The sequence below is a fragment of the Micropterus dolomieu genome, linkage group LG01 (genome assembly GCF_021292245.1).
Source record: "Micropterus dolomieu isolate WLL.071019.BEF.003 ecotype Adirondacks linkage group LG01, ASM2129224v1, whole genome shotgun sequence".
Taxonomy (NCBI): domain Eukaryota; kingdom Metazoa; phylum Chordata; class Actinopteri; order Centrarchiformes; family Centrarchidae; genus Micropterus; species Micropterus dolomieu.
In genome coordinates this window covers 10,349,412-10,369,759 of record NC_060150.1, presented here as the reverse complement: position 1 = coordinate 10,369,759, position 20,348 = coordinate 10,349,412, and positions in this window count along the sequence as shown.

Sequence of the window (20,348 nt, the reverse complement as noted above, 5' to 3'; positions counted from 1 at the left end):
CTTACCACTAGCCTGTGGTGTCTGCTCCTCCTGTGGCCAGTTGATGTTGAGCTTAGCCACGGCTCTAGTCACCACCTCCAGCAGCACGTCATAGTCGGGCGCCGCCAGATGACGCCGCCCCGACACCCGGAAGTCATCGTCCACTACGCTGAGCACGTCCGCCTCCTCGGAGTCGGATTGCTGCAGCGTCTCCGGATCCGAACGAGGAAAGGAAGCGTCGGAGCCAGCGGATGAAGGTCGGGAAAAAGCCTCAGCCGTCCCGAAATCCTCCGACAGATCACGCTGTGAACCCCATGAGTGAAGCCGCCGGGCCGCCTCAGCGGCCGCAGGGCCCACGCCACGGGGAAAACACATCCGGCCATCCTCGGAAAAGAGAGCCATGCTGTACCTCAGTACCCGCACGGAAAGGGCTTCGCAACGGGCGCAGGCAGGCCCCTCGAGAGCTGCCCGGGCGTGCTCCATCCCCAAACATGAGACACACATCTCATGAGAATCTCCATCCGTGATGTACCGAGGGCAAGAAAAAAACACACCTTCTGTACATCTGGTTGCCGGACATGCTGGTAGACTTCTTCTTCAGGTAAGACACACTGCTTGTAGGACTGGAGCTTTCTTCAAACAACATACAGAGCGCCTGCTGAATAGAAAAAAGCTAATGATGGGTGTGTACAGGTGTGCTTTATACTCCTCCGGTTATTCCGTCACACCTTACTGTTCTAGCAACAAGCCAATAGGATTGGAGTGATTTCATTCACGTTCAGACCTGCTTCGCCTAGAGGCGTTCCCATAGTGTCGTAACCGACGCAGTTCGAGTTCCCTTGAAGGGGAACCTGCAGCCTGCTAAACATGAGAGTGTGAGTTGGTGAGTTACAAGCCAGTCCAAGGAGGTTGGTCATATCTTAAACAAATTGGACAAAAGCATGCTGCATGCATGTTTATTCCTGCATCCTTGAAACTGAAAGATGAAGAGAACTGGAAAACATTGAACAGCAAACTTCTCGCCCATCTAGGTTTGGAAAAAAGTAATGAAAAAAAATCTAAATTTTCACCAGTGGCCTGCTAAACTTTTCTTCTCAAGCTTGCTGACCACCCACACATCATCTGAGTTTCCGTGGACACTCAGCTCTATAGGACAAGAATGGACTCCTGGTGACTTTTATTGTGTTGCATGCAGTGTGCTTGCAAGGTCACTGCTTTAGCTGACTGAATTAGGGCATGTATTTTGCCCAAGAATGGTTTAAAGTTGGACTGTGCTCGTCCTGGGAACAAATCAATATTTTCTCCAACCAACTAAACTACCTTTAGACAGAGGAAGAATTTCCAGAAATCAACTCTTCCAACATGTCAGCCATACAGCTTCCTTATAGTTCAGTTAATTCAATCGTGTTCACATGATAATAGAAACATCACTGCTTATAAATGTGAACGTTCTTAGAGAAAATCCCCCCCCTGAACTGAATTAAAGGGAATTGACCCCAGCCCTGCATGGTACTGCTGTTATCTTGTGATAAGTCCTGATACCAACACTGTGTTTTCACTCCTCAGCTTGTGTGGAGGTGTAAGAGGGGGGCCTGTAAACCCCTCTCTATTTGCTTTCCCCTCAAAGGGACTATGTCAGGAATGCCGGGAATTTAACTGATCCCGGAGTGTCCCAGTATGGTTCCCAGCGCTCCTGCCCACTCACGTTCTGGCTGGGAACAGCCGAGCTACCTGAAACTGGACACCGGTCGACCACCCCGTCGTGGGAAAGCAGGCAAAACAAAAATACATTCAAGAAAATGTCTCAAACACATTTCAAGCCTTCCTAAAGGAAAACCAGAGACCGAAGCATTCTGATTGATTTGCAACCTTTAATTGTGCAGACTAACATTTCGAGACACGAGTCAACGAATCCCAAAAACAATGAATCCCAGAATGGGATTTGTCATAGTCATCCAATGCATTAGAGACATACAAACACAGACTAATCTTAGAGTAACAGAGATATAAATGATTCTGAGAATACAGGTGCTGCAAACCATTCACACTGCTTCACTTTTTCCACATTTTATGTTACAGCCTAATTCCAAAATGGATGAAATTCATTATTTTCCTCAAAAAGTCTACAAACAATACCCCATAATAACAACGTGAAAGAAGTTTGTTTGAAATCTTTGCAAATGTATTAACAATAAGAAAAGGACATGTACATAAGTATTCACAGCCTGTGCTCAAAACTTTGTTGAAGCACCTTTGGCACCAAATACAGCCTCAAATCATTTTGAGTATGACGCTGTTAAGTGTGGGACTTTGTATAGACAGGTGTGTGCATTTCCAAATCATGTCCAATCAACTGAATTTACCACAGGTGGACTCCAATCAAGTTGTCGAAACATCTCAAGGATGATCAGTGGAAACCGGATGCACCTGAGCTCAATTTTGATTGTCACGGCAAAGGCTGTGAAAACTTACGTACCTACAATACCTATAAAACAATGTTTTGTCATTGTTGGGTCAGATACTGCCGTATTGGTGACGTATAGTGCAAGGCATGTCATAAAAAACACTTTTAATGGTGTATTGTTACCAGTTTTACCAGTGTGAGATGCTCGCAATCTAAGAGACAGACTGGTTTGTTCTGACAAAACCATCTCACGCTATCTCCTGGCTGTCCACAGATTTTTTCCACTGTCACCACTTGCAGATTGTTCTAACTCGTCAGATACCAAGTACATCCACGTACTGATAAGAAATACACCAAAACATCTGAAACATCACTGTGGTCTAGTTTATGTTGGACAAACTCAAAGAGCTTAAAGGTTTGCATATCTGAATACAGAACATGAATTATGCTATTGTTCTACTGTATGCACAGGCTAAACACAGCTCTGCAGCATCGTTAAAGTTCATTAGAAGAGAAAAACCTTCACCCTAATTTAGAGGTGTAAACATTATCATCTCACTGATATATAGATTATAGACTATATATGATGTTTGCCTCATGTCCATTTAGACTCTGATGAAGAGACAGTAGTGTTGAGACATTAGTCTGTTCAAACTGAGAAACACTTGATTCAGCTATATATTGCCTGGAGATGCACGGATAAACTTGTTTCAACATTTCAAGTCTTACTTGTGTACTTGTGAAGTGCTTCAGATCACAGAGTATTTTCAGCGACTCTGCAGCACAAATATCACTCAACTAACATAACACATATAACTTGGAATTTGTTTCCTGGCATCTTCACCTGAGAAACACAATATGCAGGCTCTAAAACCACAGCACAATAAGCTAAAGCATGTGTTTCTCAGGCATATATTTTGCCTGTGGCACTTTTTTTCCCCCAACAACAAGCCATGAACAAATTTACTTCAGGGAAAGTGGATTCAGTGCTACAGAATGAAACAAAAAGAACCTCATTTTAATTTAAAACCTCAAGGCTGCACATTAGTTAGAAATGATGAATTTGATGGAGTGATGAAGCCCGCATAATAGCCTGAAAAAATAGTTTGAAGACGTGACACCAATCACTGTAAATTACAGAAGCAATAGCTGAGTTAAATCTGCTTTTAATGAGATATTTATCAAATTTTGTTTTACCAGAAATTTTCACTTCATAATGTTCAGATTTTTTACCCCTCTTTTAGTTAAAGAACATATATAGCCCTTGACTATACTGAGTCCCACACATTGTGCTGTGTAACAAAATGAAAAAAGACAGCAAAAACACAAGTATGTATGTATGCTATACGTATATATGCATTAGTAGTGCAGTATGTCCGTGGGGGACTTGATGCCTACAGGTACAAGGAGTGGATGAAGAGAATCCTACCACAAGACACACAAGACCAGGATAGACATTACTAAATCAACAGAGATCACCAGAAGCATCTCAGTGGAAATACTCAAATGGCTGAGTTTATTCAAGTCACAAAAAGCCAGCACTCACTAAAAACCATTTAACATCTTAAAACCGGAGAAAGAAACCAGAGACCGCTCTTGAACCACCTGAGCTATCTCCATGATCACTGAGCCATCTGCTGAGGAAGACCAGAGTCTACAGCCATGAGAGCGGCTCTGTGAGGCTGTAATGGGCTACATGCTCTGTAGCCTAGTAGCCTACAGCTAGTATGGTAACATGCTTACATTGGTTATGCTAACATGCTGAATAGTGAGTGAAGTGTAACAGGCATAATGTTTACCATGGTCACCATCTATGTTTATCTAGTATGCCAACATTAGCTAATTAGCATTCAACACAATGTAAAGACGGGGCTGTTAAAAATTTCATTAGTTTTACAGGTATTTGGTCATAAATGACAAATAAAAGGTTAGAGGGACAGCAAAGTCAGTAGGCTTCATTCTCTTGGGACTGTTGTCTGTACAAAATGTCATGGCTGTCCAGGCTGGAACAAACTTGTGGACATGGATGAATAAAAATATAAAAAAAACAAGTCCGCTACATTCATATACAGTATCTCACAAAAGTGAGTACACCCCTCACATGTTTGTAAGTATTTGATTACACCTTTTCAGGTGACAACACTGAATAAATGACACTTTGCTACAATGTAAAGTAGTGAGTGTACAGCTCACTACTGTCTAAACGGTTGGCAAAAAAAAGTAGGTACAGTGAAAATTTCAGTTTATTCGCCCCATAAAAATCAAACCATACTCTAACAAAAGTTGTGCGTAAACATTATTTTAGAGTTCTGGTGCTCTAAGTTCTTGTTGTGGTTTGGATGGTGTTTTCATTCTGTTTACTTCAACTCGCATCCTTGAAACCGGCTTTTCTCCGCCTCTGTGTCACACAGTGTCCTCCGTAATTATCGCTTCTTGCTACAGTAGGTTTCCTTTCTAAACTTGCTCTACATCTGTCTCATCCTGTCACACTCAGCTTATACATTTAACCACAAATGAAAACATTAATATTATGTTGTTCACACACACGCCTCCACCAACTCTTTGACCTCCTCACCAGCCTCCTCATCGGGTCACATTTAGAGTGGTATCGGTACGGTGGCAGGGGGGGGTTCAGCAACGAAGCAATGGATTTGGGAAACCGTGGAGAGGCCAATGAGAGCCCTCCAGACGGACTGCTGCTGGGCATTGCCACCCACCTATGACTACTCTCCAACCGTTGCCATGGCAACAGCAGCGCTTGATGGGAGAAGATCCTACTTTCTAAAAGAGAGGTGTGTGCGCAGTGTGTGTGTGTGTGTGTGTGTGTGTTTATGTGTGTTTATTTAAATCTTGAAAGCCACAGCTCCTCACTGTTGACCTTGTTACTTAAGGAAGGGGATGAAGCACATGTCATGACCCCTGAGTTGGATAAAGTTAGAAAACAAAAAATTCAATACTGGCCTCAACACTGTATTGATTTTTTTTCTTTGGCTTTTATTTTAGAATAATCTTCGGAGCAGGACTGAAATCGATGGGTTTGGGATTTCAGCATTCAGCTGTATAATGTGTAAAACCTTACAGCTATTGTGTTTTTTGTGCATTTGTGTATGTAGGAGAAGTGAGTGTGTGTTTAAATCCGAAGACTGACTGCTTGAATGCAAAGTCTGAGAAAAAGAGTAGTCTGTGCATGTACATTTTTAGATTTTTGCACTGCATGGGTGTGAGTGAAAGAGAGAAATAGAGAGAATGTGAGAGGGATGAGAGAGAAAAGATTGAGTGTATGCACTGATATGTTTATGTGTATTTAAGAGAGGTAAAGAAGAGAGATCAGCGTGGGCTGAGCTGTTCATGTTTATTCATAGCAGTGCTGATCTCTTCACAGGTTTGGCTATCATTTGCTCTTTTCTCCCGTCCTTCCCCCTGTCTTTTTCTCTCTCTATCTTTTTTTATTATCATCATATCCTTTTATTTCTCTCTTTTGCTGGGTTAAGCCAAAGCAACAGCAAATTATCTTCCGTTTTCTCATCTTTCAAACCCGCTCTGACTCTGCTGTTTTCACTCTCCCTCTCATACACACACATACAGGTGTGGGTAGCTCAATAGGAGTTTTACAGAGCCTACACACACACACACACACACACACACACACACACACACACACACTCATTTAGATGCGAGTCGTGACTGGTGTGGAGATGATTGAAGATGACTGGTGTGGAGATGTGCTGAATGCACTCTTGAAAAATTGTTTCTGCAGCTAGAGTTTTGTTGTTTTAATTAGAGGTGATTAAAGGTAATATAATAATTATGATAACGCTAAACAAAGTAGTTGCTTGTTTCTATCTGCCCTGTGATGGAATGGTGACCGCGCGACCGAACATAGATAAGCAGGTATAGATAATAGATGGATGGATGGATAACAAAAAAAATAAGACAGTCAAAGAGAAGACTGGCAGCCTGCAGGAGAGTCTAATTTTGACATTATGAACCAAAAGGGTCAGATCTTGAGGATTTCCTGCAGTTTTCCTTCATGTCACAAAACCGAAAGTGCTGTGCTATGAGTATGATCTAATAGCAGATGGAAAAAAATCATTGCCAATGTTTCTGTCCTCTTCGGTAAAGCCAAAGCCAAGTGAAGTTGCAGGTAAGAAAGGGTAAAAAACCTTTAGCTCCTTAACTGCAAATCAGAAGCTGTAACTTAAGACCATTTATCCATTACTTTTAGCTATTTCAGTCATTTAGCTGTTACCTTTAGCTAACTTTTTCAACCATTTATCCATTACTTTTAGCTATTTCAACCATTTGTCAATTGCTTTCAGCTGTGTCAGCCATTTATCATTTACATTTAGCTATTTTAATCATTTAGCTGTTACCAATAGCTAACTATTTCAACCATTTATCCTTTACTTTTAGCTGCTTCGACCATTTATCCATTATTTTCAGCTATGTCAACCAAGTATCTATTACTTTTACTGATTCAACTGTTTATTCATTACCTTGAGCTACCTATTTTACCTATTTATCCATTACTTTTAGCTAACGGTTTAGACTTCTCTGCTTACATCGTATCTTGTGGTGTTGAGGTGTTACATCTTATTGAATACAATACTTTCTTAATCAAACCATAATGTCTGTTCAAATTAGTTGAGCTATTCCACAATCCTTTCCCCCTGACATCTGCAGAGGTACCAACCTGGGATAAACATACATACCCCTGGTTGGGAATGACTGATTTAGTCTGCATTGTATTACCTCATACAAACTTACAGATTTGGAAATGAAATTGGACGTTTGAAATGGAAAAGGGAAAACCACAAATCCAAAACACAAATGCTTAGCTATGATGTGAAGAAACTAAAATATGCAAAATTGTAGAATTCAAGATTAAGATGTAACAAGAGCAACCCAAAATGGGCATTTCTACATAAATGCATGCATTTGGTACAAAGTGCTTCACTCAAGTCAGACTTGCTCAAGTACTTTGTCAGTATTGATCATGTAGATTCACTCGACTTTCCGATTTCCAACTTTCTGACTTACTCATCTGGCCATTTACATGATAAAGTCAACCATTCATTCATTTCATACTGCAGCCTCTCCCTGTTTGTTAGGTAATGTGCCACAACCTAAACGCCCAGGCATATAACCTGATCTGAAAACACTCATGCAGCCTTTCTTCCTCATCACCTGCCTCCACTTCCTCCTCCTCTTTTTTTTCCCCTCCTCTTCACCACTTCCACCCACACTCAGCTTTTGTTGACTCTTGTCCTAAGTGAGTGTGTAACTTAGTGTGTATTTGTGTGCCATTTTATATAGTCTCTGACATATTCTACTAATAATGTGCTGCAGTATTCATAGTTTTTGCTTTTTAAAGGCTTCCTTCGGTCAGTATCTGGGAGCTACCCAGGTAGAGGAGGTGATTTGCTGCCATGTTATATTTTGCTGGCAAAGGAGAAATAAACAAATATGGTAATTATCATCTTTAAAGAAGCAAGAAAAAACTGCATAGATTTGGTTCACCAGCATTCTAAATATATGTGATTTAGATGCAAATATACACTAGGAGTGGGTGTATCTCTCCTCACCCTGTCTAAGAAAACAAAATAAGTGTTGGCAGGGTTTGAAAGTTTAAATTGTAATCCATGTTGCTGATTGGCATATTAAATTGGGATAAACAAAATTTTTCCATTATGTTTTGGGTACTTGTAGTTTGCAGTACCTCTAAAATCCTTAAATATAATGTAATTTTCAGCCCAGTTCAAGCAGAATTGTTATGATCATCAATAATAACTAAGATTAACAGATTTATTTTCTCATTGTGAATTCTCTGTGTACGCCAACAATGGGTTTCTTTTTTACTGGAATTTAATTTCTCTATCTGCATTGCGTTGGCAGCTTTTTCTCAGCAATTGCAGCAGACTCCATGCAGGAATTAACCAACCAATTTCTGTAAAGCACAAACACACTCTTCTCATCAGCGGGATTCACACTTGACTGTTGCCATGGCTCTACGAATCTGCCAATGTCTATCCGTCAAGGCCAGAGTGTTTGACAAAGATATTGTCTGGAACGATGATTCACTTTGCACTCAATAGCAAGGATGTGTGTGTGTGTGTGTGTGCCAGAATGCAGACTGTTCGAATTTGTGTTTGTCCACCCTCTCAAGAGAAACAAGCATATGAAAGTTCAACACAATGTCTTTCTCCACAAGCAGGAGCTCCAATAAAAGAGGATTATCTGAGGATTTGGCCTTCTGTAATTCCTACTGTTCAACAAGGTTACCGCTCAACACAAATAATTCACCCAATAAAATAAAATTCTTGAAACTGCAATGAACATAATGTGCTGCTCAGTGTGTTGAATGAACATAAAGTGCTGCACATTGTCTTTCATAAAAAAATCCATCAGAAATCAGATTGACTTTGTGGCAGATTCATGACATTCCCAGTTTCATACTGAGAATCTTACTGGCAGATATGAACTGTAGCGGATTTTTTTTCTTTGTTGTCTTCTTTGCCAGAAGACGCCCACGCGCCCCATGTGTTCTTGTTCGCTTCTCTTGAGCCCAAGATGCGCACACACACAGAGAAATGCTTTCATATACGTGAAATTTATACTCTGCATTGAGATGAATCTGTCTCCATAATGGGAGGTGATGATTTTAAACAATTCAGTACACATCTATCTAGTTTTCTTCCATAGTGAGATATTCTCATCTTTGGAAGACAACATTATATTAAGTATTATTACAGTAGCAACACTTTGACTATATTAATCATATTGAATGTACTGAAAGTGGGCACATGGGCACATATCATTGAAAATATATGTGATACTGTTTTAAATCAGCAGGGCAGATGCTGTTATCAATCTGGCCACAATTTGATCCATAAAAGAAAAAGCCGTTAGACACTCTTAATTCTACATTATATTGAACAGTATAATATAATAATAGACTCTGTATAAAAAAAATCACAAAGTATGCAAGAGCTTGCCAATGGCACGCATCAGGGGGTGAAATACAGCACAGTATCGCTAGGACTTTTGTTCATATTGGACAGAGATGCAACTTGCGAATTACAGCCAATGTTCATTTCCAGTGCTGGAAGAGGTGTGTGTTTTATGTCGCAAAGCAGAAAGTAAAGGTGTCAGTGTGATCGAACAGCATCTGATTTTCCATACTGGAATTGGGAGGCTGCATCACACAATTTTTGTGACTTTCTGAAAACTATGACAATTTCCTTTCCCAACCTTCACCATACCAGCCATGTGCAGATATTGTACAAACAAAGACAATCTTTTTTAAAATGAGAATCAGTGCTAACGTTAGCAAGCTTGGCTAGTATGCAAACTTAACAGCACAATCCCAAATGTTGAATATCATAAAGGGACGGACAACTTAACTTGAGAGTGTATCACATTTGTATAGGCTAGCTCCTTCTTATTTTAAACATCATTTTTTGTCCAAAAACATCTATAGTGTTGATGTTGTCTTCATTCACTCTGCATTAAAGCTTTTTTTCTTTCAATAATTATTCTGTTCATGGAAAATGTTTTCAGAGCAGTTCAGACTGTTTGCTAAGTGCTTCAGTCCTCACAGGCTATTATCACTGCAAATCTAAATTGTGTACTGCTTTTCAATTAACCCATTTATGCAATCCAGCACTTTTTTCACATGTTCAGCTTTTAAATCCAATTAAAAGTTGAATTTTCCTACCTGTATCTCGGCGCACATGCTCATTCACTGAGGCTTATTTGCCCGAGGTGGATGTCAAATTCCAATATATTTGTGCACAGTCTGAACATGTTCCATTCTAATTCCACCTTTGCACCTAGGATATATTTAATCCTGATGTATGAAATGCTTTGATTCTTTTGTTTCATCTTTCACTCATCTCCCCTTTCTCTATAATCCAGGTTTGGTTTTCACGTAGCAGCTCTTTTATAATGCTCTGTGGGACAGTAACATTAAAAACACCACATCCTGTGCTTTGGGAGATTTACTCTTGTATTCAGACATGATTAACTCTTAATAACAATAAACAATACACACTTTATAATCGCACTGCATAGGTTACCTCCATCAGTAGATGATCCTGCTGCATATGTTTGCATATTATGAAGACTAACATATCCAGTACAACTAAAAATGTATGCTCTTACAGGTAGGCATACTGTAAGTTAATGCACTCTAAGTACCACCAAGAAACATACAGAAAATGTACACATTTACATTAAATTGCCTTTCTCTCTCCAACAGGTAATCAATGCAACTTATTTACACTTTTAGATGATGATCCATCCCTGATCCATCCCAAACTTCAAATTATGGAAGATAATTGCTCTCAAAATACTGCTTCATTGTAACTTCATGCTTGAAGATACAGAATTAATGTAAAAAAAAAAAAAAAAAAAAAAACTAACTATGATTTAGGTATTGTGAGTATGGTGGTACACCAGTGGTATTCTTGGATTGGCTTCAAAAGAGGACATTGTCCAATATGACAATGAATATGCAACTGATGTGTCTTTATTAATTGCTTGATATATTTGTTACCTCTGCTTGTTTTCACACAGCAACTGAGCAGAAACAGATTTTTCTTCTTTGGTAAATTATGCATTCTATGGGATTGTTGCACAACAAGATTAAGAGTCTTAAGCTGCGCTAGCAGCTCTGTAAGGCTGTACTTAGCTGAATGCTAACATGCTCTCAATGACAATGCAGATGTGCATGTATATTTAACTGTACATGATTCAAAGTATTTGGTAAAATTATTGTATTACAAAAAAATAAAAGTTGAAAAGACTAGAGTTTTTATGATGATTCTAGGTGAAAAGTCAGGCAACCAAACCAGAGATATTTTAGTCTGTGGCTAAAACATACAGATAACTGTGTGAAGTTAAGTAAATGTATTTGCAGTTTTAGACCATGCACACATGTATACAAACTGTAGTATTGATCATGCGTTATATGTAGACATAGAATTTGTTTATTGTTAACTCATTCATAGTAACCTAGCTCCATTGGTTTGCTTATACATCATGTGCAATGGTATCCAAGAATCCAACTATTTGAGCACAACGTGATGCTACTATTCTCAGCTGTTAGCATTCAAAAAAAGTACATGTTTTCTGATTTTAGCTATAATTGTCACGGTTGGCCAAGTGACAGACAGTTTGAGGACCCAAACCTAAGACACTGGAGAGTGCTGGTACAGTTGGTCAGGTTTAAAGAAGGCAGTAATCCAAAACTAGTCCAAGGTAGAAAACACACACAGGAACAGGACACTCGACATAGGATGAAGACATAACAAGGACTGAACAGAGGTGAGCACATTAAATACAGTGGTAAATGAGAAGGGAGGGAGTGAACAGATGAAACAGATCAGGAATGATCAGTCAACAGGAAACAAAGCTAGACAATGGACACCAGACAGCGGCAACTTCAAAATAAACCAGGAAATAAAGCTAGTGACAACACACGAGGATGAATGGAACAAAATACAACAGAGAACATGGATCAGGAGCCTACTATCAAACAAAAACTAATAGAGAACACAGAAGCAGGGAGTGATAAAACACTAACACAAACTGGCAAAAGTCTTAACAAGAATACAACAGGAAAAAATGACACTAAAACGGTGACAATATTACACTCAACCACATAACGCAAACACAAATAGAGAATACGTAAGATGATATTTTGAGAATAGCAGTAGTAAATGATAACCAAATCCTGGCCACTGTCATTGATTTCAGTTCAGTCTAGTTGTCTGTTGTAGACAAATAAAATGACTGCAAAGCTTTTAGCATAAAAGATTTGACTGATCTTATTTATATACCTGCGAGGACATGTTCAAAACTGCTTCCTCCAAGGTCAGTGATCATTTATTCAGCATGACTCATTTGCCTAAAGCACAAATTCCTTGAAAATATGAACTCATGTTAAAGTGAATGTTACTGCGCTCACATTTGCACCACCACAATCCTGCTGCCGTCTTGCCCACACACACATAGACACACCAGGCATGTATGCATGTGCACATGCATATACTCGCAGTACACGCACCTACACAAACACACACATGCAGACTGTGTGTGGAAGTGAATGTTGTTCATGCATGTCTAGTAGAGTTGAGCTATGTGGAGAGGATCTTTGATCTCAGCCAGGCAGCCAACCAGCTTCTCCACTATTTGCATTTAGTCTCCTGAGTCTGTTGGCTTCTTGGCCCCTCACCAGCTTCAGCTGCAGGTTACAGAGGTAGCTAGAGGGATATTCCCACACATTCCTGTTTGTCAGAGTGTATGCTTAAGGTTGTGTGCGTGTCATTTTGTGCACGCTCAAGCCTGTGTTGTCGCAGGCCAAGAATATAGTCGTGCTTTGCGCGCGCGCGCGTGTGTGTGTGTGTGTAAGAGAGAGAGAGAGAATGAAGAAAGAGGCCAAGGGAGAGTACCTGGGCCAGCACCACATCAAGTACAGCAACCTCACTGAGAGTGAGTGAGAGACAGATAGAAAGCATGAAAAGTAGAGAGGGAAAACAAGCAACAGAGAGAATAAGATACAAACACAGACAGAGAGAGAGAGTGGACAAACAGAGTAAGAGGAGATGAACAGCGAGAGGGTGAAAGAGAGGGAGGCCTCTCCAGGAGGTCACTGAGTTTCTGGATCTCCGCTCCTTTTGTCCCACAGCACATTCCATAGCAGCAATCTGACCAGTCAGCCAGGGAGCCGCAAAAATGAAAAGAAATATAGTGGGGGGGGGGACTCACAGCTCCCCTCAGACTGGTATAGAAACACTTGCAGAGGAGTTATTCTGCCGCACAGATTTGGTTTTAGCCGCTATTTCCCGTAGGCCACAAAACAAACTATTCAGAATTTTATTAGGCTTACTTCAATGGCATTTAGATTTCCATTTCTTTGAATTATTTGTAACTCCCAGTGCCTTCAAAGGATTAAAGATTGTTCTCGCCTGATATTAATGTTCACTTCTAGTAGTCAAGTCATGTTCAAAGTTTGGAGTTCTTTTGATATCTAATACAAAGAAAAATTAAAACTTAAAACTAAAATCCTTTATCACAGAAAGCATATTTACAGTATATAAAGTGTAAAATGACCTACTGAAATCTTGTCCAACAAAGGTTAAAGTCAAGGGCAACTGGACTTGGTTGAAGATACTGGAAGAGGTTTCATCCCTCATCCAAGGGACTTCGTCAGTTCTGACTGACTGGTAGGGAAACTCAGCTATTTAACCTTGAGTTTCCTGGGAAGTGATGAAAGGACAGCATCACTTCCCAGGAAACTCAACAAACGTAACCTATTGGCCTCAGGTGAAGATACCAACGATGGTCGTTCAGTCTTGGCCTAGGGTAGTTCTAACGACTGTAATGACTGTCGTTACAGCAACCAGGAACACTAACAAACCAGCAGTATCGACAATCCTAGCAAACGACCCCACTGAGGTTAAATAGCTGAGTTTCCCTACCAGTCAGTCAGAACTGAAGAAGTCCCTTGGATGAGAGACAAAACGTCTTCCAGTATCTTCAACCAAGTCCAGTTGCCCTTGACTTTAACCTTCGTTGGATAACTATGACCTGGATGACTGAGAATCTTCATAGACATATTGAAATCTTCTTTGCCTCTGCTTTGATTGACATTGATTGGACGGATTTTGTGGGTATTTCTTCCACATGTTGGAGCACTTCATTGAATGCTTTAATTTAGTCACAAACTCTTAGCTGTATAACTGTAAACCACCAATAAACCTTAATAATAAATCTGCTTATTTTATACAATTTTGAATTTTGTTTGATTTACATATTTACCATATATTAAAGCTGCTGTAGGCACTTATACACATGGACAGCTCCAACCTTTAACACTCAGAAATCAAATTAAGTGAGTCACTAAAACTCACACAGCACATGCACCTTGTGTGATCATGTGATGCCTTTGAACCAATTAAGACAGTTCAGCTAATGGATTGCCAATACATTTTGGCAATCAATGGTCGCCAGAGGAGGAATCCTAATGACTTTGGCGACTTTTTCTTTTGCACCACCATGAGGTCCACATTTGAGACTATGATTAAAATGTCCCGACAACTATAGATTACCTTGAAATTTTGAACAAACATTCATGTTCCCCTTTGCTTTGCGTTTAGTGCTAAGGAGCAAATGTTAGCATGCTAACAGGCTTAACTGATACATGGTGAACATGGTAAACATTATACCTGCTAAGAATCAGCATCTTAGGATTGTTGTGTGAGCATATTAGCATGAAGTTAGCATTAGCAATAATGTTGTTACAGACATCGTTGCTGTTTCGAACAAAATTCCTATTTCGCTGTGGAGTTTTTGACCTTCAGTACTTATATGGAACAACGTCTTGATGAGCTGGGTCCTGTTGTGTTTGCATCACTTGCAGAATGAGGCACATGTGCAATACACATTCTTGCTGACTGCAAATTAGTAGTGCATTAAATCACATCCCTAGCTATTCAACTCATTGACAGTTAGTGGCGGTAACACACCAAGATACGTAGCTATGTACCTGCAAAAGAGTGACTCATACACTGCACTGTGTAAATTTAACCAGCGCCATTTAAAAAGCTTATTAGGAATTGGCTGTTAATTTTTTCTAGTAAGTACGTTTTGTTTTAAGCCTGTTTTTCGCTATACAAAATTATCATCCTGCTTAAAATCAGAAGTCTGGTTCCTGGTTGCAAAAAATCAACATGGCGGCGGCCAAACTGCCAAACTTGAGGCTTCAAAACCGCAGTCCACAAACCAATGGGTGACGTCACAGAGACTACTTCCACTTTTTTATACAGTCTATGGTAAACACCAATGTATACAATCCAGGTTTCAGAATGTTTAGTAAATCAGATTTGCATGTTTCAGCAGAAAGAATGTTTATTGTTAGGAGATAAACACAATGTGTTTTAGTAAGACATACTGAATATAAACATAAACATGTTTGTTTACAAGAAAACACCCCAGTGTATCTTTAATTCAAAGCTGTGACGATATTTTATGCCACTGGCTATTCCCAACACCAGGTTACTCATTTAGTGCCAGTACCGGTATTTTGTTATTATTATGTTAGAGTGAAACAACAGATGTGCTTTCATGTAACAAAAATGTCCTGGTGCAGCTTTAAACTTCAGATTGTTTTGGAAACATTCTGCATCCCGTCGTATTACCACCGGAAAACCAACTCGCTGATTCTGAAAATAACCAAAAGTCCAAATGAAATTGTGTAACAAGGTGGATAGTTCTGGGATGTATCTGAAATGAGATGCAAAATAAATCTGATTTGTTGTTCAGTGAAGTGGCCCTTTAAACTGGTATTTTCAGCTATGCAAATCAGCACTGCCTAAACACAGGAATTCTAGAAATTACCTATTGCTCACTGATTTCAGCGCTCTTAATGCATTTCCCTGCGCACCAAAGTCAGGGAGTTCGCTCTTGTTCCCATTGGTAATTTGAAATGTAATTACCCATCATTTTAGAGTGCTTCAGGAGCCTGACACCTACATCTCCCTCTCTGCCTCTCTTTCTTTCTTCCCTATCTCCCTCTCTCTGGCTGTTTTTGTATGCTGGTGGAGGATTGTATATTTTCCACCCCCACACATTTTTGAGCACTACCCCTACCATTACCTATGTAAATGACTCGGGCTCAGACAGGCGGTTTAAAGAACCACCTCTCCTACACCATGACTAAATGAGTGCTTTTACATGCACACAGGATACCAGATCACATCTCTGCTGGGGTTATGTTCAGGAAAATCTGTTTATGTGCATCTTCTGATCTACAAATGTCCATATATGCACGTATGAGCATGTAGCAGATATGGAATGTTTCAACATGGCTCAAAAGAAGTGAACAGGAAATGGAGTTTAGATGCATGAGTAATGTGTTCTAGCACATATTAGCATGTAGCAACTGTTACTTTGGGGTCATTAACAATGTGCAACAATATGATCTTTTATGCTGTCATAAACACACGTAATGCTTCTTTACATAAAGATGTATGAAAATACAGTCAGACACATGCTTACAAAATAAGCACAAAATGTGATTCATGACTTTTGATCATATTATGATATTATTTTGATTGCAGATGTCAGAAGTAAGAGTAGACGTTTCCCATAGACTGGATTTCTTAAGTGTATGTAGGTGTCTTAGAAGATGTTAATATGTATTGTACTGTCATATGTGTGTCAATGAAGCTTTTAAATGTTGTTTTGCTGCCTTTCTTGGAGAGAGCTACCTTGGAAATGAGTTTATATCTCAACAGGCTTTCTCCTGGGTAAATAAAGGTTAAATTAAAGGTGCATGCCACAGATTTTACATATACAGTTCAGTTTACTCGTCAAAATGAGTACAAATCAGCCTGGTAATGAGGTTGTATAATGTTTTCTGTTGCTCTGGAGGGAGCTTTCTAATGTTTAAAAATAACCCTGATGATGTAATCAGTGTGATGTGTCAATTTGTCCCAGAACTTGGAAGTGCAACACTCAATTGCGGAGTACCCCTTTAAACTTTGGGGTTGCAAGGTTGTGAAAAATTATTTTGTCTGTGTTTGTCCTTTCTGTTGATGATAATGTAGTTATAATGCAGTTTCTCACTTTCTAATAAGCCATCAAGTCTGCAGTTATAATTTGTTAATATTGTTAATAAGTGCACATAGGTTTGTCTACATAAGTAGTCAAACTGTCCATTACATATGACTTCATGATGAACTAAACAAGCTAGCTAAAAGACAAAGAAAGGTTTGTACTGGTGAAAGATATACCTGAGAGATTTTTACAACCTGTTGCCCAATAATATAAGGAATTAATAAAGCCTCAACTTATATGGAAACCTTCACATCTGTCAAACTTTCCAAGAGACAATAAGATACAGGAGACAACAACAACCCCAGAACTCAGGACACTATGTTGCACCTTTGCCACTGGAATTAATTTACTTCAGTTTTTTGCCATCCACTTTTCAACCCTATCATATTTTATTATGCATTACTCCCAGCATCGTCTTGTAAAACAACCCTGAACCTTATATTAGTTTGGAAACAATCCACTGAATGTTTCAAGAGACTGCCAGTTCATTAACGAAGCAGGTCCAGCCCTGAAAACCAATGAGGTCAATATTATAACAAGCGCCATGCAGTATCTACACCACAAAACACTAGACAATGAAATTTTTCTATCAGTTCCAGCACTAATATTACCACAGCAAGTGCCTGACTGCAACTTTTATCATAGCAGAAGGTTAAATAACAGATTTCTGGATGCAAGACTGCAATCCAAACATTTTAGGCTTCCACCTCAGAGAAACTAGTGTTTATATGGTCCCACAACCTTTCCTGTTTCATCAAATGTAAATGTGTTGCTTTCTGATCACAGTTCCTCTCTCTTCTGTGCAGCATATTGTTTATCCCGTTCATCAGACCAACACATGGTGACACACCAGCACACAAGCCACAGAAGTGTTTTTTTGTCCACGATCTCCAGCCGTTTGAAATTGTTTTCAAGTTGAATAGCCACCCATGCACTACCTGCGGACTACAGGCCTTTTAGAATGTCCTTGCTTTTATTTACACTATTTACGTTCGCCCGCCTCGTGCGCTGAAAGAAAACATTGATGAAATGCATGCTGTCACTCAAACCCCACTTGCTACCTCTCTTTTTGTCTGTCTCATGCTGAGATTAGTATGACAGGACTTCCTAGTATGAGAGGACGTTCTCCAAATAACGAAAATGGACAGTGAACAGTAAACCACTGATAACCTGAGCCAATTGCCATAGATTTAAATTTAGAGAGCTTCTGTTGCTGTGTAGAAATTAGAATGCAGGTGTCGTGGTTATAAAGACAATCATGTATTAGCATACAATACGTTTGGAGAAGCAAAAAACACAAAATAAAGTATTCATGGGCTATGTTCATGTGACTTTTATTCTGAAGGTGTTTTATAAATGACATTTGATGTAAAATGCATTGTGCGTGAATATATATACGCGTAGGACTCAAGTGTAGGAGTTTACTACTACTCTTTCTCTCTTTACAGTAGCAGCTACATTTTTTGATGAAAATGTACAATGATGTCCACATTATGTTTTCTATCAGCCTTTCATTAGTTTTCCTACCTCATCCATTCCTCGTAACTAAAGCATGGTGAACAGGTTCTGTTTAGGAAACTCAAAGAACTTGGTTATGGTTATAATGTGTCTGTTCATTTGAATGTGTTCAGCAATCCCAGAATTACAGATTTCCATATGAAATGACATGTTTATTACAAGAAACGCCCTCAGAGAAACTAATCTGAAGTAGCAGTTTGTGCATGTGTTTACATTACATGACAAATGTCTTCTTTATATATTGCTGTAGCTATACATATACCAACCAAATATGTTTTGTTGTGCGTGTCATTTGAATGGCGGACTCCGCCACTTACAAGGCAAACTATTATACTGAGAGGTAACTAAATGTATAAATTAATTTAATGGACATAGCAGAATAAATACCCACCATAAATAGTGTCAGAAATTGAGTTTAACATGATAAACTACATTTTTAAGTCGTATAACTTTGGTTGGGGACAGATCATGGTCCTGGTTAAATATTGCAAAAGTCAACTGACTTGAAGAGTGAGATGAGACTTTTTTCAGTTTTTAACAAAAATCAAGATTTTTCCCTCACTTTAACCAAGTGTTTAAATAGCCACAGCATGTGGGACGCAAACCCCCAGTGGACAGTTTCAGAGTCCTGTGCCTCATAACATCAACCAGCTACTCTTACATAGAAGGATGTCCAACTTCCTGGATTTGAAACTTTTTTGCCAGTGAACATAATCCAGGCACAAATTATGTTTCCTCCAAATCACATCATAAACAAGTAGCAGCATATAAAGGTTATTGGTAGAAGACAGGGTTGTGATTTAAGACTTGAGTCAAGACGCTTTGCTGAGACTTGGTTCCACGTCTAGTAAAATTATATATATATATATATATATATATATATATATATATATATATATATATATAAGGAAATGAACACTGATATAGCTGGAAATATGTTAAAAGTAGCTCTAAGCTTATTTATTTTTACCATCTTTGCTGCTAAGCACCCATCATAATTGTGTGGTTGCCCACCATCTGTCACCTGTCAATCAGCCTTCTTTGCCTGTTCAGCCAAGGTGCCAGTCACTGCTCATTATCACTTCTTCTTATATTTTCTGTAGCTTCATGAAACATTACTCATATTTCCAGTCCTTAAACCAAATGTAACTTTTTTGTTGATGTTGTTGAAATAATTCAATATTTTGACACTTCTTTGCCATTGTAAAGCTCTAAAAATGTTGTTTCTCTTAGCTTGCTGAGCGTAGCACTCTGGGTCCTCAAACCGGTAATTTCTTTGCTGTTATTAGATTTAACCCCTCGTGATGCCACCGTTGAATCGCCTGCATTTATTCCCATCTGATAGCTTCTCCGCCTCAAACAGCAGGCAGTACAGAGGATGAATTTAGATCACTATTTATAACCGTGTTGCAGTGCAGGTTGCTCAGATTCTCTTATAATTCAAAAACGATTCAAACAGGAGTAACGTTTCACTGTATCAAGCCTCAGCTCTAAAACTTCTCGAGAAGGTGTGGAGAGGTCATTTTCTTCATCTCTAGTGTCGTTTCATGCCAAAACAAATTAGTATTTTTGTTATGCTAAAGTTACTGGATGGCCTGTAGCTGCCTATTCAACCGCTAAGCCACTTGGTTACCCATTTAATGGATGTAACTGCTGCCATTACGAGCGACTCTGTGAGAATCAAGATGAGTCACAGGTGTTCAGAGTTCTTTGCTGGGGATGCTTTGCTGCCCTTCTCAAGACATGCCCCCTCCCCCCAAAAGAAAAATTCAACTTCAGGTGACACCAAAATGTGGGCTTGCTTTTAATGGCCCTACTGTGTGTG